Source organism: Carassius auratus, unplaced genomic scaffold (genome assembly GCF_003368295.1).
Source record: "Carassius auratus strain Wakin unplaced genomic scaffold, ASM336829v1 scaf_tig00026295, whole genome shotgun sequence".
Lineage (NCBI taxonomy): Eukaryota > Metazoa > Chordata > Actinopteri > Cypriniformes > Cyprinidae > Carassius > Carassius auratus.
The window spans coordinates 2,339-28,850 of NW_020525503.1; the positions used below are offsets into that span (position 1 = coordinate 2,339).

General features: G+C 36.2%; 1 long non-coding RNA gene across 1 annotated transcript; it reads right to left on the reverse strand.

The window, feature by feature from the left end:
• Window positions 1-21,554: 21,554 nt before the first annotated feature.
• Window positions 21,555-26,083, reverse strand: LOC113078669 (uncharacterized). The gene is made up of 3 exons (XR_003281593.1): window positions 25,991-26,083; window positions 24,728-24,762; window positions 21,555-22,317 (listed from the first exon to the last, which is right to left on the reverse strand). It is a non-coding gene; the product is annotated as an uncharacterized LOC113078669 (long non-coding RNA).
• Between the last annotated feature and the right edge of the window lie 429 nt (window positions 26,084-26,512).

Sequence of the window (26,512 nt, forward strand, 5' to 3'; positions counted from 1 at the left end):
GTGATTTAGACATCAGTGTGTGTGTGTGTAGCTCAGGACTCAGTCTTCAACATGGTCCCAATATGTAGGTGTGATTAGACATCAGTGTGTGTTGTGTGTAGCTCAGGACTCAGTCTTCAACATGGTCCCAATATGTAGGTGTGATTTAGACATCAGTGTGTGTGTGTGTGTAGCTCAGGACTCAGTCTTCAACATGGTCCCAATATGTAGGTGTGATTTAGACATCAGTGTGTGTGTGTGTAGCTCAGGACTCAGTCTTTCAACATGGTCCCAATATGTAGGTGTGATTTAGACATCAGTGTGTGTGTGTGTAGCTCAGGACTCAGTCTTCAACATGGTCCCAATATGTAGGTGTGATTTAGACATCAGTGTGTGTGTGTGTGTGTGCGCGTGTAGCTCAGGACTCAGTTTTCAACATGGTCCCAATATGTAGGTGTGATTTAGATATCAGTGGTGTGTGTGTGTGTAGCTCAGGACTCAGTCTTCAACATGGTCCCAATATGTAGGTGTGATTTAGACATCAGTGTGTGTGTGTGTGTAGCTCAGGACTCAGTCTTCAACATGGTCCCAATATGTAGGTGTGATTTAGACATCAGTGTGTGTGTGTGTAGCTCAGGACTCAGTCTTCAACATCGGTCCCAATATGTAGGTGTGATTTAGACATCAGTGTGTGTGTGTGTAGCTCAGGACTCAGTCTTCAACATGGTCCCAATATGTAGGTGTGATTTAGATATCAGTGTGTGTGTGTGTGTAGCTCAGGACTCAGTCTTCAACATGGTCCCAATATGTAGGTGTGATTTAGACATCAGTGTGTGTGTGTGTAGCTCAGGACTCAGTCTTCAACATGGTCCCAATATGTAGGTGTGATTTAGACATCAGTGTGTGTGTGTGTAGCTCAGGACTCAGTCTTCAACATGGTCCCAATATGTAGGTGTGATTTAGATATCAGTGTGTGTGTGTGTGTAGCTCAGGACTCAGTCTTCAACATGGTCCCAATATGTAGGTGTGATTTAGACATCAGTGTGTGTGTGTGTAGCTCAGGACTCAGTCTTCAACATGGTCCCAATATGTAGGTGTGATTTAGACATCAGTGTGTGTGTGTGTAGCTCAGGACTCAGTCTTCAACATGGTCCCAATATGTAGGTGTGATTTAGACATCAGTGTGTGTGTGTGTAGCTCAGGACTCAGTCTTCAACATGGTCCCAATATGTAGGTGTGATTTAGATATCAGTGTGTGTGTGTGTGTAGCTCAGGACTCAGTCTTCAACATGGTCCCAATATGTAGGTGTGATTTAGACATCAGTGTGTGTGTGTGTGTAGCTCAGGACTCAGTCTTCAACATGGTCCCAATATGTAGGTGTGATTTAGACATCAGTGTGTGTGTGTGTAGCTCAGGACTCAGTCTTCAACATGGTCCCAATATGTAGGTGTGATTTAGACATCAGTGTGTGTGTGTGTAGCCTCAGGACTCAGTCTTCAACATGGTCCCAATATGTAGGTGTGATTTAGACATCAGTGTGTGTGTGTGTGTGTGTGTGCGCGTGTAGCTCAGGACTCAGTTTTCAACATGGTCCCCAATATGTAGGTGTGATTTAGATATCAGTGTGTGTGTGTGTAGCTCAGGACTCAGTCTTCAACATGGTCCCAATATGTAGGTGTGATTTAGATATCAGTGTGTGTGTGTGTGTAGCTCAGGACTCAGTCTTCAACATGGTCCCAATATGTAGGTGTGATTTAGACATCAGTGTGTGTGTGTGTAGCTCAGGACTCAGTCTTCAACATGGTCCCAATATGTAGGTGTGATTTAGACATCAGTGTGTGTGTGTGTAGCTCAGGACTCAGTCTTCAACATGGTCCCAATATGTAGGTGTGATTTAGACATCAGTGTGTGTGTGTGTAGCTCAGGACTCAGTCTTCAACATGGTCCCAATATGTAGGTGTGATTTAGACATCAGTGTGTGTGTGTGTAGCTCAGGACTCAGTCTTCAACATGGTCCCAATATGTAGGTGTGATTTAGACATCAGTGTGTGTGTGTGTGTGTGCGCGTGTAGCTCAGGACTCAGTTTTCAACATGGTCCCAATATGTAGGTGTGATTTAGATATCAGTGTGTGTGTGTGTGTAGCTCAGGACTCAGTCTTCAACATGGTCCCAATATGTAGGTGTGATTTAGACATCAGTGTGTGTGTGTGTAGCTCAGGACTCAGTCTTCAACATGGTCCCAATATGTAGGTGTGATTTAGATATCAGTGTGTGTGTGTGTGTAGCTCAGGACTCAGTCTTCAACATGGTCCCAATATGTAGGTGTGATTTAGATATCAGTGTGTGTGTGTGTGTAGCTCAGGACTCAGTCTTCAACATGGTCCCAATATGTAGGTGTGATTTAGACATCAGTGTGTGTGTGTGTGTAGCTCAGGACTCAGTCTTCAACATGGTCCCAATATGTAGGTGTGATTTAGACATCAGTGTGTGTGTGTGTAGCTCAGGACTCAGTCTTCAACATGGTCCCAATATGTAGGTGTGATTTAGACATCAGTGTGTGTGTGTGTAGCTCAGGACTCAGTCTTCAACATGGTCCCAATATGTAGGTGTGATTTAGACATCAGTGTGTGTGTGTGTGTGTGCGCGTGTAGCTCAGGACTCAGTTTTCAACATGGTCCCAATATGTAGGTGTGATTTAGATATCAGTGTGTGTGTGTGTAGCTCAGGACTCAGTCTTCAACATGGTCCCAATATGTAGGTGTGATTTAGATATCAGTGTGTGTGTGTGTGTAGCTCAGGACTCAGTCTTCAACATGGTCCCAATATGTAGGTGTGATTTAGACATCAGTGTGTGTGTGTGTAGCTCAGGACTCAGTCTTCAACATGGTCCCAATATGTAGGTGTGATTTAGACATCAGTGTGTGTGTGTGTAGCTCAGGACTCAGTCTTCAACATGGTCCCAATATGTAGGTGTGATTTAGACATCAGTGTGTGTGTGTGTAGCTCAGGACTCAGTCTTCAACATGGTCCCAATATGTAGGTGTGATTTAGACATCAGTGTGTGTGTGTGTGTGTGCGCGTGTAGCTCAGGACTCAGTTTTCAACATGGTCCCAATATGTAGGTGTGATTTAGATATCAGTGTGTGTGTGTGTGTAGCTCAGGACTCAGTCTTCAACATGGTCCCAATATGTAGGTGTGATTTAGACATCAGTGTGTGTGTGTGTAGCTCAGGACTCAGTCTTCAACATGGTCCCAATATGTAGGTGTGATTTAGATATCAGTGTGTGTGTGTGTGTAGCTCAGGACTCAGTCTTCAACATGGTCCCAATATGTAGGTGTGATTTAGACATCAGTGTGTGTGTGTGTAGCTCAGGACTCAGTCTTCAACATGGTCCCAATATGTAGGTGTGATTTAGACATCAGTGTGTGTGTGTGTGTAGCTCAGGACTCAGTCTTCAACATGGTCCCAATATGTAGGTGTGATTTAGACATCAGTGTGTGTGTGTGTGTAGCTCAGGACTCAGTCTTCAACATGGTCCCAATATGTAGGTGTGATTTAGACATCAGTGTGTGTGTGTGTGTAGCTCAGGACTCAGTCTTCAACATGGTCCCAATATGTAGGTGTGATTTAGACATCAGTGTGTGTGTGTGTAGCTCAGGACTCAGAACACTGTTTTATGGGTTTTTGTTTTCTCTGGCTTTGACTGATTTGCCTTATTAAATGTAAATCCTAATTTTTTTTTTTAGGCACAAAAGTCAGTGTCAAAAAGAAGTGGTCGGAAGAAGAGGTTGGGGCAGTTGAAAAGCATTTGATGCATTTCATACGCAGCTGTCGAGTTCCTGGGAAGACGGACTGTGTCTCATGCCTGTTAGCTGAACCTGAAGCACTGAAAAACAGAGACTGGTCTGCTATTAAGTTTTATATTAATAACAGAATTACTGCATTGAAAAGACAACAGAGTCGGTAGGACCGATTTTTTTTTTTTTTTTTATACATTTATACGCTGTTAAATCAATTTGAAGTTAAGGCTTTATGAAGTCCTCTTTGATTTTAAGCAAGAATTGTTAAAAACAAAAATTTGGGTAACACTTTATAATAATGTTCAGTTGTAAGTAATGTATAAGTGATTTAGTTATAATGAGGAACTAATAATTTACAAAACGACTTAACGTTCACAATGTTAAGATTTAAAAATCTTTTGGTAAGTTATCTGAAAAAATAGCATCTTAAAATAATAAAACAGATCCTTAGTAAAGGGCTAAGAAGTTATTAGCTAATATATTATTTATCACTTATCACAGCATTAAAGTACTCCATGTGTGTCAGAGAAGACATCTGTCTAACCCTCACCAGTGAGCACTTACATTGTAGTACACACTACAAAGTGTTCAGAACCTGTATGTAAACACATTAATAAATCATTTACAAAGCTTTCTGCGTCCCCTAATCTAAAGTGTACACTACTCATCAGTTGTAAATGTTTTGCAAACCTGCTGGTTACTGGTTGTGTGTGTATGCACTCCAGGGTGAACGATCTACAAATGATGAGTAAAACGTTTACAACTGATGAGTAGTGTACACTTTAGATTAGGGGACACAGAAAGCTTTGTAAATGATTTATTAATGTGTTTACATACAGGTTCTGAACACTTTGTAGTGTGTACTACAATGTAAGTGCTCACTGGTGAGGGTTAGACAGATGTCTTCTCTGACACACATGGAGTATTTTAATGCTGTGAGATAATAGTACAAAGTTGACATTTCAATGATTTATAATCAATTGATTCTGTATTAACTAGTAACTGAACTAGTAACTATTAAAGGGATAGTTCACACAAAGAAGAAAATTCTGTCATCATTTATTCACGCTCATGTCGTTCCAAACCTGTATGAGTTGCTTTCTTATGTTAAACATGAAGATATTTTGAAGATTGCGGGTAATGTTTAACATAAGAAAGCAACTCATACAGGTTTGGAATGGCATGAGCGTGAGTAAATGGTGACAGAATTTTCTTCTTTGTGTGAACCATCCCTTTTACCAGTTTGTAAGGATCTCTTTGATTAATTCATGATGCAATTTTTTTAAGATAACCTATGACAGATTTGTAAATCGTTAGCATATTATTTAATAACTTGTGAGTGTATAGAATGTTTTGTAAATTATTAGTTCATCATTATCTAATCATTTATAAATGACTTATAACTGAACATTATTATAAAGTTTTACCCAAAATTTTGTTAAGGCATCAGTTCCCGGGACGCCAGTTCCATTGCGTAACATTCAATGTTTTCACATGTTGTTTTTTTTTATAATTTGTTTCTACAATTGGGATGCTGTTTCATAATAAATCATACTCCGCTGTCGAGTTCCTGGGATGATGAACTGTGTCTCATGCCTGTTGGCTGAACCTGAGGCACTGAAAAACAGTCATAGTTTTAAATTATCCTTTTAAATCAATTTAAATCAATAAATGAATTTAAGGCTTTATAATTGCCTCTTTGAGTTTAGCAAAAAAATGTAAAAACAACACTGAATGTTTTCACATGCTTGTTTGTGTCTGCGATTTAAGATGCAGTTTTATAATAAATGTTGCTTGTTGCTACAGCAATAAAACCATTCTTGTGAATTTGGTAGTAGATCTTTACTTCATGTTATAGGTTGCCCTTTGTTTCTTCTTTAGTGAGTGTATGGATAAGCACAATTTCTGCAAAACAAATAGATTTTTTAGAGGGTGGTTTATTTCAGCATGTTTAGAACTAAGAAATGCAGATCAAATGGACAGCTTGCAATGGCCACTTGTGAAAATTGTTTTATTGAGTTGTCTCCAGTAAAACTCTGTTCTTCACAGCAAAACAGTTTTTTTTTTAATCAGTATGATAATCTTGTACCAATATGTAGGTATGATTTAGACATCAGTGTATGTGTGTTTATATGTCCTGAAAGGTGATGAAATTAATATTTGTACTCATATGTAGGTTAAAAATCTGGTTGTGCAAAAATATGCTTTAAATTAAAATCTTAACAGATTACTGTCATAACAAAACCATTGGCAACCTAAAACTGTTTTCAGCTTGGCTCTAGCTGCTTTAAAAAGGCATGTCCCCATATGTGAGGTATTTTTTATATGTACCAGTTTTTCACAAAAACGCGTATGTGTGTGTACATGCGTATGCAGCAAAGAGTAAAGTTAAACACACATTCCTGTATATGCTCTCTTATTCACATGCTTGTAGCAAAACACAGCTGAAAGACAAAATCCAAAGAGCTGCAATGCACACGGGTGATTTTTGAAGATAGCAAATAGAAAACGAAAATACATCCTAAATGAGAAATGTGTGGAGACTGTTCAAATAGGCTTTTTTAGATTGAATGTAGTGCTGGCTCACATGGACACTGAGTGTTTGTGTATGATTGGAATAAAAAAGAAAAAAAAAGAGTGGGACAGAAGCAGAGTTCCTATTCATAGGGTTCCTATGTTTACTGCTCCCTACACACTGAGTAGGAGTTTCATGTAAGCTTTTATATTATATTTAATATAGCTTAATATGGCTATAATAATATCTACCATTTCACAAATTTTTATAATTTTATGATATTTCACATGTATACACTACCTTTTAAAAATTCCCTTGTGCTCATCAAAGTAGCATTTTGTATTGAAAATAGTAAAAAAATCTTATACTTTAAAATATTATAAAATTTTAAAATAAAATACATTTAAATTTGTTTTCAATTTTAATATATATATATATATATATATATATATATATATATATATATATATATATATATATATATATATATATATATATATATATATATATGTATATATATATATATATATATATATATGTATATATATATATATATATATATATATATATATATATGTATATATATATATGTATATATATATATATATATATATATATATATATATATATATATGTATATATATATATATATATATATATATATATATATATATATATATGTATATATATATATATATATATATATATATATATATATATGTATATATATATATATATATACACAAATACAATTTGATAATATAATGTGATTTATCTTAGCCGTTATACTCCACGGTCTTGATAATATCAACTTTGTAATAGTTGCATTTTGTGCACTGCTATTTCTCTTACTTGTTCCTGTGAAGATAAATATCAATGGGCCTATACACTTATAGATTTATATGTAGATGCCTCATTAGCGACTGTTTCTATGGGCTGTGATACATAAGCCAGCTGCCATTTTTGGGACGGTCTGCGAACCCTCGAGGGTAAGTTGACTATGTGAGTCTACAACAGCAAGTTATAAGATTGTGAGCCTATATCTTTGAATATTCATTGATTATTATGGTGAAGGACATCAAGTTGACCATTGTTCAAATATGGCATCTATACCTATGTATACACTTGCTCTCTATGCTGTATGAAATGGCCTTCAGACTGAACATTTACTCTGGATGGCTGAATATCATATGAAGCCAACTTTGCAAGGCACTATCAGGGGATACAGCTATTAAACGCAACCAGAGACAGCTGAGGATGAGGATATTTGCACTTCTGTGTGTAAGTGTGGTTTAGTCTTTTATTTCTTTCATTTAGTTTGTTTATACCATCTCGACTTACTAAAACAGGTCAAACAGAGGAGTGTCTTGAGGAATTGTGTTAAAAAGAGTCACTTTAAGGGTCGTCCTCAGTTCCTCACAGGACAGAGTGAGGCTATTTCCTGCGTCTTAATGTCTGGAAGGTCTGTTCTGTTCTCTTGAGTAACATTATTCTATCCCTCTCTTGCCATCCTCTTACTTCTGAAATCACAGGCACTCTCATCTTGCTGTATGTAATTCAGCCATATGGCCTCTGCCATGCCTCCATCTCCAATTGACTGTCAAGATCACATCAGTTCACCAGACCAAAGCTGACATGATGTGCAGAGCACTGTATCATAATATTATACTGCTCATATGAATGCATATAAACTGCACGATAATTAGGCCTATACAGTGCATGCCTAAATAAGAAATATTATAATGGAATATAAAAATAAATAATTTAATTTGATATAATATATGTAAACATCTAGCCTACCTGAGTTTGAGAACTTGAGTCGTTCATTCGTTTCTGTCAAATGAATACATTCGAATGTTGGTTTGAATTGATTGGTAAAATATTAGGTAAAATATTCACTTCATTCAGCACTGTTTTTGTTCTGAAGTTTAACATCACTGTTTTACAGATTAAGAGAAAAAAAAAAGATGCTGTAAACAAGCGATCTTGTCCAGGACAGCATTTCCCAAAAGCATTGTAAGTTTAAGTACACTGTAGACCCATTTAAACCAATTGATGGAGCTATGTTTTGCTAGGAACCGACTCATAAGAATGATTCTTCCACAAACTGTGTATCGCTAATTCTGTTTCTAAAAGCTGAAAGAAATTTCTGGACACAGGACTTCATTGTAGAAATAGTGGTAGGGAAATATAACATTGGATCATTCTCAAAACAGAACAGCCACCTACGTAATAAGCAGTTTTTGCTACGGAAAGGATAAATAATGCTACATGGCCACTGGGAACGTAGCTTAGCTACACCCATCCAGCTACATACATCCATACATTTTTGTTATTATTGTTATTATTTATTTATTTATTTATTTTTGTTAAAACTATTTTTAAAAATACATTTCACATATTTTAATTAAACACATAACCTTTTGTTTTACATTATTATTGCATTCTGTAGGCCTATATGCAGTGTTCCACAATGTAGGCAGTGTACAGAATATACCACACAGAACGCATTCATTCTGAATATAGCCTGAGAGTATCTCTCTGCTGCTCTCCTTCTGTTTTATCTCTCTCCAAAACCTAAGTGATGGTGTCTCGCCTTCCCTCTCTCCTCCTTTGGCCCTCATGATGGTTCCCTCACTTCATCTGTGTGTCGTCGAGCATCTAGAGTAATTGGTTTAAAGAATGACACCGCTCAACAGAATAACACAGTTATCCACATGCACAAAACACTCTTGGAGCCATCAGGGAATCGCTGATATATTCAGATGAGACGGTACAAGCGAGACGTCGCTCGACTCTCCAACGAGACAATGGAGACGCTATAATGAGATACTGATGAGATCTGGGATCGGTGGGGAAACACTGTATTATGGATTATGAAAATGTGATTATTGATTCCATTGAGATTCTGGAAGTGTTGATGTTCAGACATGAAGCGAGTTCAGCTCTATCTGATGAAGCCATTGTTGAGATGATCCTGACAGAAAAAGGTTTATTTTATTCTGGTGGCAGTCCCTAATGACTGATCATTGAGTCATTTTGATATTTATTGACTTGGAACGTGGCAGATAGCCCTTTCTTTACCTTTCAGTTTACCGTTCTGATGGTTCAACCTTTTCTCTCCCTCTCACCTCAAAAGTCTCTCTATAAAGGCTCCTATGAGCTTACTGCTGCAGGCCTTTGTTTCTGAAAAAGAACTTTCTGAAGTTCTAGTCTGCTCAAATTAGTTATTTTTCCTGGTCTGTTTCTGGATGATTTTGTGTGTCCGCTCAAGGAATGGTGGAACGATCGATCAGACCTCCTATAACTCCATTTACTCCATTTACTAATTGACAAAACTTCCCTTCGTTCTGGTTTAGCCACTTGAGAAATCAGTTTCCTAATCCTGAGGCCTGTATGCTATTGACAAATGTGTTCTGCTGTGGTTTCACATTCAGACCTGCAGGGGCTGGATTATTTAGGAATAAATCCTGATTTTGTAGACTTGGCTGTTGAGAACTTCTACCAGTGACAGATCTTCATTGTTAACTTTGAACACTATCAAAACAAAATAAAAATAGGTTTCATCTGATTGAGAATTTAATGAGTCTCCCACACAAGCACTAAATATATTCTGATTCAGATCTTCTTTTTATCCTTCATAGATTTGGCAGCTGCTTTTATCTAGAGTGACTTACATTGATTCACAGTAGCTCTCTTGCAAATAATACACATGCAAAAGTGCCCATATACGCACTTTCTGGGCAAATTTACCTCAAACCAACACCTTGAGCCAAGAGCTCTGAACCCTGTTGGATGGTGTGTGTGTGTGTGTGTGTGTGTGTGTGTGTGTGTGTGTGTGTGTGTGTGTGTGTGTGTAAAAGAGCTGGCATGCACACCAACACATGGTCTGAAGAAGAAAGGTTCCTTTCATCATCATTAAGTCTGACGCAGCTCTCGCATCAACAACATCCAACAACACAGCCTTCCAAAATCAAAGAGTGTGAGCTCTCGTCCTTTTTTCTTCCTTCATTACTTCCTCCATAACCCCTATAAGACAAGTAGAGCCCACAGTATACTTCAGTTTTGACAGGAACGCTAGCCGAATGCATAGTTTTTTTAAAGTATACTTTATTGTCTTCAAACTGTCAAGTGTGTTTGTTTCCGTGCACACTATCAAATGAAGTTTACTGTGTGTTTGTGTCATGAGAAGTGTACTTTAGAAGAATCGGCCCATATACACACTGTGTACTATTTGTGTCACTCAATGAACTCAATACTTTAACTAATGTTATATAAATGTTAGGACAGCGTTCTTAAAATAATGTGAATGTAGCGTTCTTATAACTTTATTCGTATGTTCTCATAACACTGAGAGAAAATGTTCTTAACACAACCTTAAAATCCTTATGATGTTATTTGTATTTGAGTGATATTCTAAGAAACATTTTCTGCAACCTTTAAATAACATTCTAATCACAACATGAAAACACATTTTATCATTCTTAGAATATCAAAATTAACATCAAACTGTTATTATATTTGGGGTAATAATTAAAATTAGTAGAATTGTAAGAATGATTTTTATAACCTTTGAATAATTTTATAATCCGACACATCTGAAAATCTGACACAGAATCATTAATATTCATCTTTAGACTATTTAATTTAATTTTGAGAACTCTGAATATGAGAATATAATAGAGACAGGTCCAGTTAAGATTTTTTTTTTTTTTTTTATTATTATTATTATTATTATTTTTTTTTTATCCACTTCCCATCATTTCAGCTTGTTTTCAGGATGGTCTTGCTCTTAAAAGGCATCTTCACGCATTCTTCTCCATCAAACACTCTGTCAGAGCTCTCATTCTGCTGTGTGAAGTGAGTTAGCATCGCAGTGTGTCAGAGCTGTGCTAACAGTGAAAACCATCAGCATCTGTTTATCATCTCTGCTTGACTTCATCAGTCAAAAGAAAAAGATCAATACAGAGAGAGAGAGAATGAGGGGAAGATTGAACATTTTCTGTTCAATTTGCTTCTTCATGTTCACTTATTTTCCAGTGCCTGTCCATATTTTCCCTCTCTCAGTTTTTTTTTTCACTCCCAGTGTTTTTATCATTAACCTTTCTGCTCTCTCTCTCTCTCTTTCTCTCTCTCTCTCTCTCTCTCTCTCTCTCTCTGAGTGTCACCTCAATAGATTTATCTTTCTTTTTGTCTTGTGATGAGGTCAGATTCTGAAAGCTGAGCATCATGTTGTTTGAGCCTCTGATAGATAACATTTTGCTCAATAGCAATTTAAACACAAGCACAATTACAAACACTGACTCAGCTTGGGATGGGTTTTACCAACAGCCCGATTGCACCACATACACAAACACACACACACACATACACATACACACACACACACACACACACACACACACACACACACACAAAGTATGTGAGGACAGCTTCGTTCATTTGCATTCTGTCACAAGCTTGTCAAATTGATTGACATGTATTTTACATTTTCCCATCATAACATGTTTCTGTCATTTCCTGTCTGAATAGGGGCAATGTGACCCAACAGTGTAGGTGCATTTGTGTGTGTAATCATGCAGTGGTGAACTAAGACTTAAGGAATATGACTGAATATGTGTGTGTGTGTGTGGTTCTGGTATTGGTCTTAGTATTTGCTATATTGCATAATAGCATAGTAATACCCAAAATATTAGATCTTGTGGGGATATTTTTGATACTCATGAGGAAAACAGCTGACAAAACATACTTTATTTATTTATTTATTAAAAGGTTACGAGAAAAATGGTAAAGATAAAAAATATATAGTTTGTTCAGTATAAAAACACATTTATGGAATGTCCCCATAAAACATATGGAGTGTCCCCATGACACTCATTATTTTATATATAAATATGTATGTATGCAATTCAGAAATGTATATGCTTCTTTCACGACAAGCATGTTTTTAAAAATTACAATTAATATTGATAATTTCATAAGAACATGAATAAAAAAAAAGTGATAGGTCCATAATGACGAAAAAAGCCTTGAAGTTTTCCCCCATCATTATTAAATTATTTGTAATAAATATTTGGGACCCACTTTATATTAAGTGGCCTTAACTACTATGTACTTACATTTTTATTAATAATTTAGTACAATGACCCATACTTTACACCTTAATCCACCCATAAACTTACCCATACCTCGAACGCTCTCCCTAACCTTACCCCTATCCCACCTCAATAGCAGCAAAAGTGTTTTACAATACAATATGAACACAATAAGTACATTGTACTTATTTTTTTATTTAAGTACATAGTAGTTAATGCCACCTAATATAAAGTGGGACCAATATTTGTATTATTACAATAAACAGCCTTATTAATAAAGCTTTAATGAAAATTAAGTAATATTTATTTATTTATCTATTTATTTATTTTTTTGTCATCATATGGCTTTATACACTGTTGCTGAATTAAAAGAACTGTTAAAACATTTTTGTTGAGACAAACAGTTCGAAGAGCCAATTTGTGGAAATGAGTTTGACGTCTTCAGGCTTGTCTCTGTTTTACGACTGACCCATCTGATGACAGACTTTCTCTCTCTTCCTGTACCTGTGCCCCAGGGGACCACCGTGTCTGATCAGAATCATCTTCACTTCTCGAGGTGTTAATGTGAAGGGGGACAGCTGTCGGTGACCTCTGACCTTTCCCAGGGTCCTCTGTTCTGATCTCCGTTACTGTGTCGATTTCTCCGGTCCATAAACATGTCAGTTTTGTGTTTGTGTGCTGTGAGTACAACCATATGTACATCCGCATCTAACCTTTGATGCCTCCTAAAGCAGATGCTGACAGGTACAACAAATTCGGTTAACCTGTATGAAGATTCTCCACAAACAGAGAGAGATTAGAATATGTAACAACCAATAGTAAAATGAAAAGAAAAATGTTCCAAGTTTTTCAATGTACTATTTTTGGTCGAGTTTTAAAATATGCGTTTGTTCATGCTTTATTTGCTACAGCCTCCTGTGTGACCAAACAGGAGCTTGTGATTCTCTCTCTACAGTGATGTTATTATTAACTAAAGCTAAAACGTTTTGTTAATTGACCTGAAAGTTGAAAGACTTGAACTTACCTTGAAAACTTAAACTTAACTTGGAGAATGAGAAAACAGAAATGTTGCCTTAATTTGCAGCTAAGTGAAATAAAAGAAGTTAAAGCACTAATATTACTAAAAACAAAACAGAAAAAAAATAAAATAAACCAGATTACAAAATAAAATAAAAAGTACTCTTACTAATGCTATTTTCAAAGTACATCTGCAATTTTAGGTGAAAAACAGAATGTGAAAACAATAGCATGTTTTCATATACAGTATCCAGATGATCTGCTTCTGGCTAGATGTTGAAATGTGCATCCAAAGACAACCTACATATCATGATATCATGTGAATGGCAGTGAAGTGACAATGACATGATGGATGAAGTTTGCCTGGTTCACATTACTACTACACACATTCATATTATATAGAATACACTTTTTTTTTAACAGTTGCAAGGTAATTATTTTTTCAAAAGAAGTACTTACTCAGAGGGTATGGGATTTCAGATGCAGCCATTGTTTTTGGTGCCACTAGTGGCTATGAAATTACACACTGTGGTTTTAAACGATAATTCACTTGGAAATCATTTACTTCCTCTCATGTCATCCCAAACCAAACCACAGATGTTTTATGTGGAACATAAATATTTATTTTTTGTCCCTAAAGTGGAAGTAACCAATAACTGAAACTGTTTGGTTGCCAACATTCTTCAAATTATTTTCTTTTATGTTGCACAGAAAAGAAATGACAACATCACAGATGTTTGGAATGACATGAGGATAAATAAAAAAAATGACATAATATTCATTTCTGGGTGAACTATCCCTTTAAGAGGCAAATGCACATATGCTTCAGTGTCTCCATCATGCACCATAATAAATTGCCTGTTTGAGTCTTTAGCAGACATGCATATTTTATGAAAATTCTAGCAGCACTGTCAGACATTACGTAAACGGTTCCCAATCCATATAAATTCTTCTCCACCATCGTAAACAATTAAAGCTCCGAGGACCACTGCCATAAATGTCTGATAGATCCCATACTGTGTGGAGATCTCCATATTTTGAAGACAATGAATACTGAACATTCACAAACAAAGAAGTTAAAGTGAACTGAAAGCCAGAGAGACAGTGGAAGATTACGTGCCGTGGAGAGATGAGACTTATGGAAATGTGTTTAGTCACACTTCAGTCAGCTTTAGACTGAGAGATGATGGAAGCTACACAATAGCAAATGCAAATGTGTGTGTGGGTGTGTGTTGTAGACAGAAGTAGAGGTAACACACACCGCATGCACGCTGCAAAGTTTTGGGAGTGACAAACGCATTTAAATGTAGGAGTGAATCACATGAAATGATGATTCTGTGTGTGCACAGAACACAGGAGTCTCAATGGGTGATAGTGAAATAGCAACGTTTTGATCTCTCATGATCTAAACCTGTGACAGATGGGTTTGGCTCAACTATAAAACTCTACAAATCAAAATATGAGGCTGAAGTTGCAACATCATAATGTATTGGTATAAAGAATTAATCTTGTTTGAACTGAACTAGAGCTGAATTAACTGCATTTAAGATGCTATTGTCATGCAAACCTAAAACTTGTGTGTGCAGAAGATATTACAGCCTTGAAAATAACTTATTTTATTTATTTATTTTAATTATTGGAGATATTATTTTATTTATTATTTAATTTTCTCTCTGTGTATAAAGGATAAACACTCAGGAGAGGAGTGAAAACTGCATTTTTATAGTATGTGTACATGTGGCCAATGAGACTTTTAATAGTAGTGCTGATAGTTTAACAGTCTGAGCAGTTCCATACATTTACACCCACACAAGCTCAACTTTCTGTTATTTTTATCACTGTAGCTGCACACAATTCATGCCGTATTTGGTCTTTTTCTGAGATCATAAAACCATATGAGGAGATGCTTACCACAGGTGATTATGGTATATGGGCATTGTGCATCAGCATAACATTATATGTGTGTGCAATTCTATAGAGACTATAATCCACCTGCCCTCTACAACACACCACTCAGAGATAAACACATCTAATAGAGTTGCCTGTCAAAATTAACTCTTAAAGTCTTAAGCCCTGTTTACAGTATATGAGATAACAAAGATGTTTTGTGTAAAAGTGAAGAATATGTCAGACACATAATCTAACCCTAACAAATGAAGACAGATAATCATTCACACATCTCTGTTGGACTCAATTTTACCCTAAACATCCCAAAAAATGCAGGTATTATTTACCTGGCTGAAGTACAGTTATAACTGAGTCAAGGCAAGTGTAAATGCATAACATGCTTGGGTTTAGGCTGTTGAGTGTGGTTTATTGAAAGAAATGTAAGTATTGTTTATAATGTAATAGTCTATGTTTGTATCACACTTATGTCAATATATATATATATATATATATATATATATATATATATTTTTTTTTTTTTTTTTTTTTTTTTTTTTTTTTACAGTGCACATAATCTTTACAAGTATCTGGAGTTTGTAAAGACATAAAGCAGAGGTCAGGACTGTAAACAGCTGTAGTGAGACACCGTAATGTGACACTGGCGCTCTACCTGAAGGGTTTGGGGTGAAAGTGAGTATTTGGGGTTTTGTGTGACTGTGCATTTGTGGGAGAAAGAGAGTGTGTGTGTGTGTTACTGAACACAGCAGTTAGGTGTAACATTACACCGCTCTTCCGATTACTGTGACAGGTTCCCACACACTCCTACAAACTTGATGAGTCTCACACACCCAAGTAACCCCCAGCACACACACACTACAAACATGTAGCTTAAACCGAGGTTTGCCTATGTGCGTATGTGGGAAGTGTCCTAGTTCAACGTCATTCTTACATTACAGGAATGTTCTGGGTCGGACAGCAGATATGTCGCCCTATCTTACAGCTACAGGCTGTTTAATTCCACACACACATTCGGCATTGTCCTGTTGTCATCATATACCTGCATGTGTGTGTGTGAGTGAGAGAGGGAAAGTCAGAAAAGATAGAAAAAAATTGTTTTCATCAGCCTGAGTGCTGCTAGAATAAAGCATGCCATAAAGTGTAAATACACACACACACACACACACACACACTACATAGACACGGTTATTTCACATATAACAGCCTGTAGCCCATCCATACAAAAAAGACAATGGGGACTTGTTCTCTTTGTTATGAGAGGAGATTGCTCTCTCCACACACACCACCACTGATGAATGTATATTAGGATGAGATCAGCTCATCCACCTGTAGTATGAAACAGACAAGTGTGCTGTAGGGATGATGCCTAAGAGAGACAGACAAAGAAAGAAAGACACACACACACACACACACACACAAGCATACGCACACGCACACACACAAGCATACCTCACGCACACGCACACACACACACACACACACACACAGAAACTACAGACAGAGTTAGTATATTATTATATATTAGATATTTTATCTGCCACATTACACTAAATTAATTTACATGCTAGATAGACAGACAGACAGACAGACAGACAGGTAGGTAGGTAGGTAGATAGATAGATAGATAGATAGATAGATAGATAGATAGATAGATAGATAGATAGATAGATAGATAGATAGATAGATAGATAGATAGATAGATAGATAGATAGATAGATAGATAGATAGATAGATAGACAGACAGACAGACAGACAGACAGACAGACAGACAGACAGATAGTTAGATAGATAGATAGATAGATAGTGTATAAAGAAAGAGACGACAATAAATGAGACATGAGGTTGTATAAGAGTACATTTGTGGAGTGGGAGAGAGAGACCCTCATTATCAACTTTTTATCCGTCTGCTTTTCATTGGTTCTTTGAGTGGTGATTTCGTTGAGTTTGCACAAACAGCACATAAGAGCAAAACAATGTTGAAACATTTATAGAGGGTGCACTCTACACAAAGGCTCAGTTCTAAAACCTGCTGAGCTGCCTTGTGTGTTGTTAGCTTAGCAACATGCTAATGTCACTGTCAAGTTCAGCTGTGGAATCAGTCAGTCCCATGCGCTTTACGTGAGGAGGACTGTCTTGCAATATACAATTTAATATTGTGAGTGTTCCTGTCACATATCATGCCTGAATATTATATCAATTTAATATATAATTTGATTATGCAAATTAATGCCATATTAATTGTAATATTATTATACATCAGTAAGTGTCATCATAGATTCCTTTTGGTATAATGTTGTCAAAGTACAAATGTGAATTAAATTACCGCAACTGTATGTGAATGAGAGGTATATTCTCCTGCTGAGAAGATTTTCACTAATAAACGCATGTGCGTTTAAATCGGCCCAATCGATGGGATGAAAGATGAAAGGATGAAGACCTCCCAGTAGACCAGATTAGTTTAAAAGCGCCTGTCGGCAGTTGGTCTCAAACTAATGCAACATAACAAGGACTCAGTGATCGATCATTAGCAGTCAGAGATATTACATGCTGCTCCATTGATTTACACACACCTTAGCATATTGTAGCATGTGTGCAGGAGAGACAGACAGACTGAAAGACAGATAGATAGAATTTTAATGTTCATTAATGCTGTTGTACTGTGCCCACAGCAGATGATAAAGTGACAAGCAATTAAAACTCTCTTCCATGTACGTTCCTTGAGTTTTTGTTTGGAGTGGAGTTTAAAGTTTTTGATTAAAGATTATGAGGGCACATTAAAAAAAAAAAAAAAATGAAGTGCACTGATAAATTATTTATAATAAACACTGGAGTATTCCATTAAAACATAAGAATTTAAATGTTTGATTTCATGGTGACTTTAATCTAAATCATTTCTGACAACTAACATAATTTTAGTACTGACTGATCATCAAACTGATTAAAATAGTGTTAGAATAAAATAAAATTGACGTCAAAGAAAAATCATAAGATTTGACAACACTGTCATGTTAGACTAATTTAAACACTTTCTGCATCATGACATAAATATAATACTTCATCATAACACATTAATTATGCATGGTGCACAGTTAAAATAGTGCTCTTAAAGTGTAATAAAAAAAAATATATTATCAAGTGCAAGTCAGGAGGTGATGCAAAAAGAGGAGCAGAAAATATGCTTTTAAAGGGATAGTTCACCCAAAAATCTAAATTATGACATTAATAACTAACCCTCATGTCGTTCCAAACCAGTAAGACCTCCGTTTATCTTCGGAACACAGTTTAAGAAATTTTAGATTTAGTCCGAGAGCTCTCAGTCCCTCCATTGAAGCTGTGTGTACGGTATACTGTCCATGTCCAGAAAGGTAAGAAAAACATCATCAAAGTAGTCCATGTGACATCAGAGGGTCAGTTAGAATTATTTGAAGCATCGAAAATACATTTTGGTCCAAAAATAGCAAAAACTACAACTTTATTCAGCATTGTCTTCTCTTCCGTGTCTGTTGTAAGACAGTTCAAAACAAAGCAGTTTGTCATATCCGGCTCGCAAACGAATCATTTGATGTAACCAGATCTTCTTGAACCGAAAACTGAATCGTTTTAAACGGTTCGCGTCTCCAGTACGCATTAATCCACAAATGACTTAAGCTGTTAACTTTTTTAATGTGGCTGACACTCCCTCTTGAGTTCAAACAAACAAATATCCCGGACTAATTCAATGAATATATATAAGTTGTTTTATTTAGTTTTTGAGCAAAGAAATGCATTAGACATGTTTAAATGCATTAAAAGCATAATGTATATAGCCTCTCTGACTCTCTATTAAAAATTTTATTTGTCAGGATCATATATAATAAGGGTCAACGTTTCAGTAACATCTTCAGGTGAAACATCTCAAATAATCTGTCAATTTTGAATGAGCTGTTCTTTAGAAATGTGTTGTTGAAAAGAATTTTCATCAGTGAAAAGGGTTTCTCAGACTGCAGGTGTCATGACATCAGCTCTTTCACTCTCATACTGTAAATGAAGAGCTATACGGCTTGAGTTTCTCTACACAGAAACAGAGCAAGAGTCAGATGCTTCTATGAACACATAAATTACTGCAAAGCATTCACACGAAGATGATCCTAATTCCTGACCGCAAAGCTCTCTTTCACACACACACACACACTGGGTGAAATAAAAAGCTCATTATGCTCATGGACCTGAAGGTATGGCTGTATTCTCATCTCATCGCAAGGCTGTGAATATTAAAAAATTTCCCTATTTTATTTCTCACTCTTTCTCTTTTACCCCACAGGCTCTGAAGTGGAAATAAATTGCAATTACACCCATACAGTTTCTTTTCTCTTTCCTTATTATTTCATTTTCATGACAACAGTTCTTTGTTCTCATGTTCAGTCTAATCCTCACGAGCCACATGCACTGTACTCATCTGTGTGTGATGAGGTGTAGAAGTTCAGAAAGGTGGGGGGTAAGATATCGATCTTAACTTGAGAGTGATGCTCTTCAGATCTCTGTTGGGTTCTGGGCACACACACACACACACACACACACACACACACACACACACACACTCACACACACATACTCCTGGGGTGGATTCTACAGTCCTGAGAGTACCCATGGCAACAAGAGAGGTGTAAGGCCCACTGCTGAAACATAGCCAAGGGTCTCATTTGTGTGTATCTCTAAACATGAAAGAGAGCACTGAGAACATGTCATGATATGTGGGTTTGTGTTGTAAATCATGAAAATTCATTTTGAAGCAACCCACTGACCTTATAAGAAACTTTGAGCCATCTTCGGGCAGTGAAGGTTTGCGTGTGCGTGGTTGCGTGTCAGGGCTCCATGCGTCAGTAACGGCATCTCATTAAGGCTAATTTAAAAGCAGCTGCTTCAGTTTTACCGCTCAAGTCTCTTGATATAGCTAACACCCGTTTTAGCTATTAAGTGGCATTTCTCCAGCTGAATTTATAATGCTGGCGAGATGGAAATAAAAGGAAAACGTATACGACCCTATAGATTAAACTCAGCTTTTGAGATGCTATCTAAGCACTGAAATGTAAGCTAAAGCTGGGAGGCATTACGGCTCTTTACTGTAAAGTTATTCATCATTTTCCCCCATTTTTTCTCAGTCTGTATCCATTCACTCCTGTTTGCATATATGTGTGTGTGTGTGTGTGTGTGTTGTAACAGTGCTGCCTATTTTAAAACTACATTACACACAAACATATTCTCAATGAACCAAGTGAGAAACAAACAAAAAAATTATTATAATAAAATACAACGTTCTGAAATGGAGAAATATTAAACTTATTACAATAACTTAAGTCATTTAAGCTATGAGCAAGGGTGATGTTTTAGACCTGTGGATGTGCTGTTTCATACAAAAGTTCCCCTATTATGCCATTTCCAATAGTACCTTTCATGCAGTGTGTAATGTAGCTGTATATGAATGTAAACGATCTGCAAAGTGCTGAAAGTGCACGATGAATAAAGTTGTCTCCCCAAATAAAGAACTGACTCTGTACAGCCTTATATTTATATTTTCTACAGATCGTTCAAAACAGAACTATTGAAACAGGCGTATCTTTTCTGACACCGCTGTACACCGTACACTGATAAAAATAATCTGCTTGATTTACTTAAAAAATATGATGAATTCTTTTGCATAATTGTATTACGTAGATCCAACAAGACTAGTCTTTGTACAAACTACTTAATTTTTCTGTTTGTTGAAATAAAATTTGCACATAAAGTTAACTTAATTTTAGTATTGATCTAGTCATTTTTTTGTGTGTGTGATCTACACAACTTTAAGAATCCAAAATGTGTATTTTTGATTGAATCCAACTTAATTTTTACATTTCAATATTACAAATCTCAAGTGGGATATACTGTTTTCAAAATTTGTTAGTGTATTTTAAAGTTACATGTACTCAGGTATTCTAATTAGCAACTGAGTATTTCTACTGAAAGTATAAATGCAAATAGTAATTGTTTTACTACTATAGTAAAAGTTCAACACTGGTACTTGTAAACAGAATGCCAGTAGAATGTATTCATCAAATATAGAAATCTAGTTATTACATTGAAGCTGACATTTTGGCCATTTGAGAGTAAAAACTGACAAGGTCAGTATAAAACAAAGTATAATAAAATATATCCACCTCACAGGTTGAGACATTGTGTACAATACAAAATTGTGCTTCATGGTGGTGACAGAGGAAAGCTCATTAAGTGAAAGTTGACAGGCTTTATTGTCTTCATAAGAAACCATTCAGACACATTTACAGAATATTTTCTATAAAATTGCGTTTTTCAGTCCTGTACAGTAACATACTCTTAAGACTTTAAAACAACACGCTTGCACATGTATGATCATATGTATGATCCCCGTGTGACAATGGAGATCTTCTAAGAAACCTACATTTCAGTTTCTTTGGGTTTCTATTGAAAAAAACTCACATTGTGCAATATAGTTTCTGACTTCTTAACTGTCATCTTTCCTTCAACTGCACCTTTAACATTAACACTCACAAACATGGTCCCTATATGAAATAGGATTAGTGTGACTTGAGAAAGTGCACTGAAAAAGACCTGAGAAATTGAACAGTAAAACTTTACCAGAGGGACTCAAACCCTCTACATTCAACAATGTCTGTATCGCTTTTAGGCCAGTAAGCTGATCTTGTGATCGTGGATTTTGGAGGACATGTTTTTGTTAACATCCTCCAGCTCCAGGAAGATCTTCTGAAATACCTCAAAGGTGTATTTAAGTTTCTCTGGGTAGCTTAGTTCCAAAGCATAAATAAGGCCCATAAGGTAGGAGCAAGCATGTGCTACACTGGGAATGCAAAAAAGGACCTCCGCTCCCTCAATGGCTATTCCAACTTTCTTCTCGAGACCTCCATCCCTGGCTTTGCTGACCATAAAGATGTTGAGCACAAATGAAGTGATGGCCTCTTGGATGGCTGCAGCATCATCGTCATCACAAACCTGTGAAATAAACCAGAGAGAATTGAACCTACTGCTTTGTTTGCTAATGTGAAGAATGCATTTAAGCCAATTTTTTTCCCACATGGATTTGCCTACATTTATAAACAATTACAATCTTGTGTGAATTTAAAAATATTTATGTGGAAAGACACACACACACACACACACACACACAGTGTGTGCAGAATTATTAGGCACGTTGATTTGCTGATCATATTTTATTCCCAGGAACATTTTCCCAATTCCAAACCATATTAAACTTAACTACTATTAATTTAATCATTTATAAGTGATATATAATTGTACATGAAGGTTGGAAATGAAAACGTCTTATATTCAGGTGTGCAGAATTATTAGGCACGTTTTCTTTTACAGATAAAATAAGCCAAAAACGAGATTTAACTCAGATTGAAAAGTCAAAATTATTAAATCCCCATGAGAAGAATCCAATACTAATGCAATACTAGAGATTGCAGTTAAAGCATGACCATTGGACAGTAACATGCTCATTGGGTCAGCAGGGTCAGACAAAAAAACGGTAGAGAAGACAAAACACATGATAACTGCAAAAGAATGAAGAATTAAAGGATTATTTCACCTCCAAGTTGAAAATTGTGTCATCATTTACTCACCCTCAAGTTGTTTTAAACCTGTATAAATTTCTTTCTTCTGCTGAACACAAAGAAAGATATTTTGCAACTTGGGTTTCATTGACTTCCATAGTATATATTTTTTCCTACTATGGAAGTCAATGGGACCCAAGTCTGTCTGTTTACAGACATTCTTCAAAATATCTTTGTGTTCAGCAGAAGAAAGAAATTTATACAGGTTTAAAACAACTTAAGGGTGAGCGAATGATGACACAATTTTCAACTTTAACTGTGAACTGTGCAAATCCATCCCATATAATCCAGATGCTAGATCTGAGTACATCCAGACCCTAAATGAGGAGCAAATTGGGTGGTCTCTCTGAGGGTGGTGGAAGTCAGTTTCGAGATTTGTCATATACTGGTAGCGGTGAGGAGCACAGCTTCCATTTAGTTGTGTTTGCCTCTCTGTCTGCTTGTCTGTCCTCAAAAATGTAAAGAGAAAATATATATTTATTTATCAGGACAATCATTTGTAATCTTAAAGGGATGGTTGATTATGATTTCACTTTTTTAACTTTAGTTAGTGTGTAATGTTGCTGTTTGAGCATAAACAACATCTGCAAAGTTACGACATTCAAAGTTCAAAGCAAAGGGAGATATATTCTTTTAGAGAAATCTATTTTTAAGGACTACAACAAACGGCTGGTAGAGACTACAACGGCTTCCACTCGGGTTGGTGACATCACTAACCCTAAAATGTACATAAATCCTGCCCCCAGGAACATGCAACCAGGAGCAGCAGGTCATTTGCATTTAAAGGGACATACAAAAACTGAGCTTTTTTACTACATGCTATAAAAATTATCTGTGTGGTATGTTGAGCAAAAACTTCACATACTCTGAGGACATAAGAGATTTTTTATACATCTTGTAAAAAGGGGTATTATACCACCCCTTTAACCAAACAATACTACAAATTAAGGAAAGACGGCAGCTATTTTTTGCCTGTTTACATACTGATTGCCCTTGTCCATCCTGGAATTCCCTTAAATCACATTTGTTAAAGAAACATTCAACTAACAAGTCACCAAAAGTCATTTGTTTTGATTTTGAACTTTACAGAGAAGGATTACTTTCAACACCTATGACATCTTTAAACAAAACTGTATGTGCACTATGTCTTCAGTGTGAGTGTCTTGACTTTTAAATTAATTTATGGTGCCTGTGCATCACACAGATCCCAGCATATTCTAGAGTCATTTTGGGGCACTAACTGAACATAAGTAGATTGGTCAAATATGACAATATTGAGGCCCGTTGTTCTGAGCCATACAATTGTTCAGGGGAGTATGCAACTGACGAATGAAAAGAAGAGAATCTAAAATTACACCATGATTGATCAGATGTTTTTCTTACAGCTTCATCAGGTAAGCATCTTGTTATTTTCTCCACAGGTAATCAGGTAAGTTTGATTTTATCACAGCCTCATCAATGTTAAATAGAAAGATGTGACTTTAAAATGGTGGAAGTAAACTAATTAAGTTTTTTTTATTTTTTAGCTAATGTTTGTAACCATGGGATCAACAAAAATAGATTATCATGGCAATGGGAACTAATGCAATGGCAGACTTTGAGCAACCAGCAACATATGGTGCACACCCCTTAAGTCGTCACTTTTTTTTTTTTTACAGGACTATAAATTTACTCTGTGAAATGCAAAAAAAAAAAAACTGCCAACTGAGTTATAACTTCACCCCCAGTTTCCTCACTACAATAAATGTATTATATAATTTAAATATAATTTATTGAAAGTTACATACCTTTATCCAGTGTAGCCTATTGTCAGGAGAATCACCTGGTTAAGGACACAGTGTAAGTTAATGGTTAGTAACTGACCAATGCAAGAAACCCAATTCATAGCAAATCATAACTATAACTATAATTAAAAATAGTTTCACATTTTCTTCTCTCCACAAACAACTACAGGTAGTTGACCTGCCGATCAGACAGCTAATTGTCTTCAGTTTCATATGAAATGTTTGTGTTTTTTTTTTTTTTTCACGGAGCTCAGATGAGAAAGTGTACAGGGAACCGCGTCATGCAGAAGGCAGGATTATGGTCACATATTATGATTGACAGCTGTAAACGCTCTAACCATAGACCGTAAAAACTACCGTCCTAACAAACGCAAACCACGAAGAGAAACAGACAGCGCGCTAATGGGCACTCTTTCAGATCGCATAATTCATGGAGTATGCATTCTGTATGACGAAATACCTATATGACAAAAGTTCATAGGGACATCATATACATATATATATATATAAAACATATTAATAGATTGATTGAATAAAGGCCAAAGATAAGAAACGTTTCGTTTTACCCCAAACGAATTATATTTTATCTTGAACCACTAAAGAGACATCAGAGCCAGCGGCAAATGTCAGAAGGTCTAGCCGAGCTGAAGCTGCTCTCGGCGGATAAATGATGACGGAGCTCCCGCTGATCGCATGGAGCTCATTTCTGAAATCGGCGAAACACATTTTTTTAAATAGACGCTGTCTTTATAAATAAACCGCATATTTGAGTTTAAAACAACTACATTCTCGCCTGAAATACTTCAAAAACTACATTTCATGAAACGATAACAGTAATATTTTGAAAATTATCCGAATAAAATGGCGGCTGTAAATGCTGCGTGAACTCAGCTGGCAGCTGTCCCCCGTACGAGAGACAAACGTTACCCGCATTCCAACGCATCCAACATCACCTTTTATTATCAGGGAGAAACAAACACTTTCACAGGGAGAAAAAGGAATCCTAAAATAGGCTTCAGTGGCTCCTTAAATGTATTTAGACATATGCCAAGCTTAAAACTGAATGCTTTAAAGCAGCTAAAGTTAGCCACCTAACTTTAACTTACCAGTGTAACCACATGGTAGGCCTAATTCTAATTAGAAAATCCACATACAACAATCTTCAAATTACATTTAAAGCCTGGTTTTTGTACAGCAATTCGAAAACTGTAAAGAATGTACCAACCCAAGTAACATTAACTGTTAATTTGCTAGCTTTATTCTTACCTTAAATTCAGTCCGCGTGTTCGTCTTCGTTAGGAATGCAAGGGGTTTCCAGACCAACGAAACAGGAAGGGGAGTTTTTTTTTTTTTTTACCAAGTGAGTAAATAAAACAAGGCATTGTTTGTTGTGTGTGTGTACCTAAAAAGCTTGGCTGGGATTACTTAGATTAATTTAGTAAAGGAATAAAATACACATTTTCTTGTTTTTTGAACAAATGCAGATTAATTTAAAACTAGATATATTAAAGTAAAGACACAAACTTAACATTTTATTGTTGATATCACGCATTTTAATTACTTAACATTTACATCCACTCAGATTAATTTTTTTCAGTGTAGACCAATCACAACACACTAGACCATCTGACCAATCAGAGCAGAGCAGGCTCAGGGAAAGGAGGGGTTTAGAGATACTGAATCTTTTAACCACTTCAAACTAATCGGTTGAGAATCGCTGGAAAATTAGGTGATATTAAATGTATAATTTGAGAAAGCAAATGGGGTGGCTTATTTTTTTATTTTTAT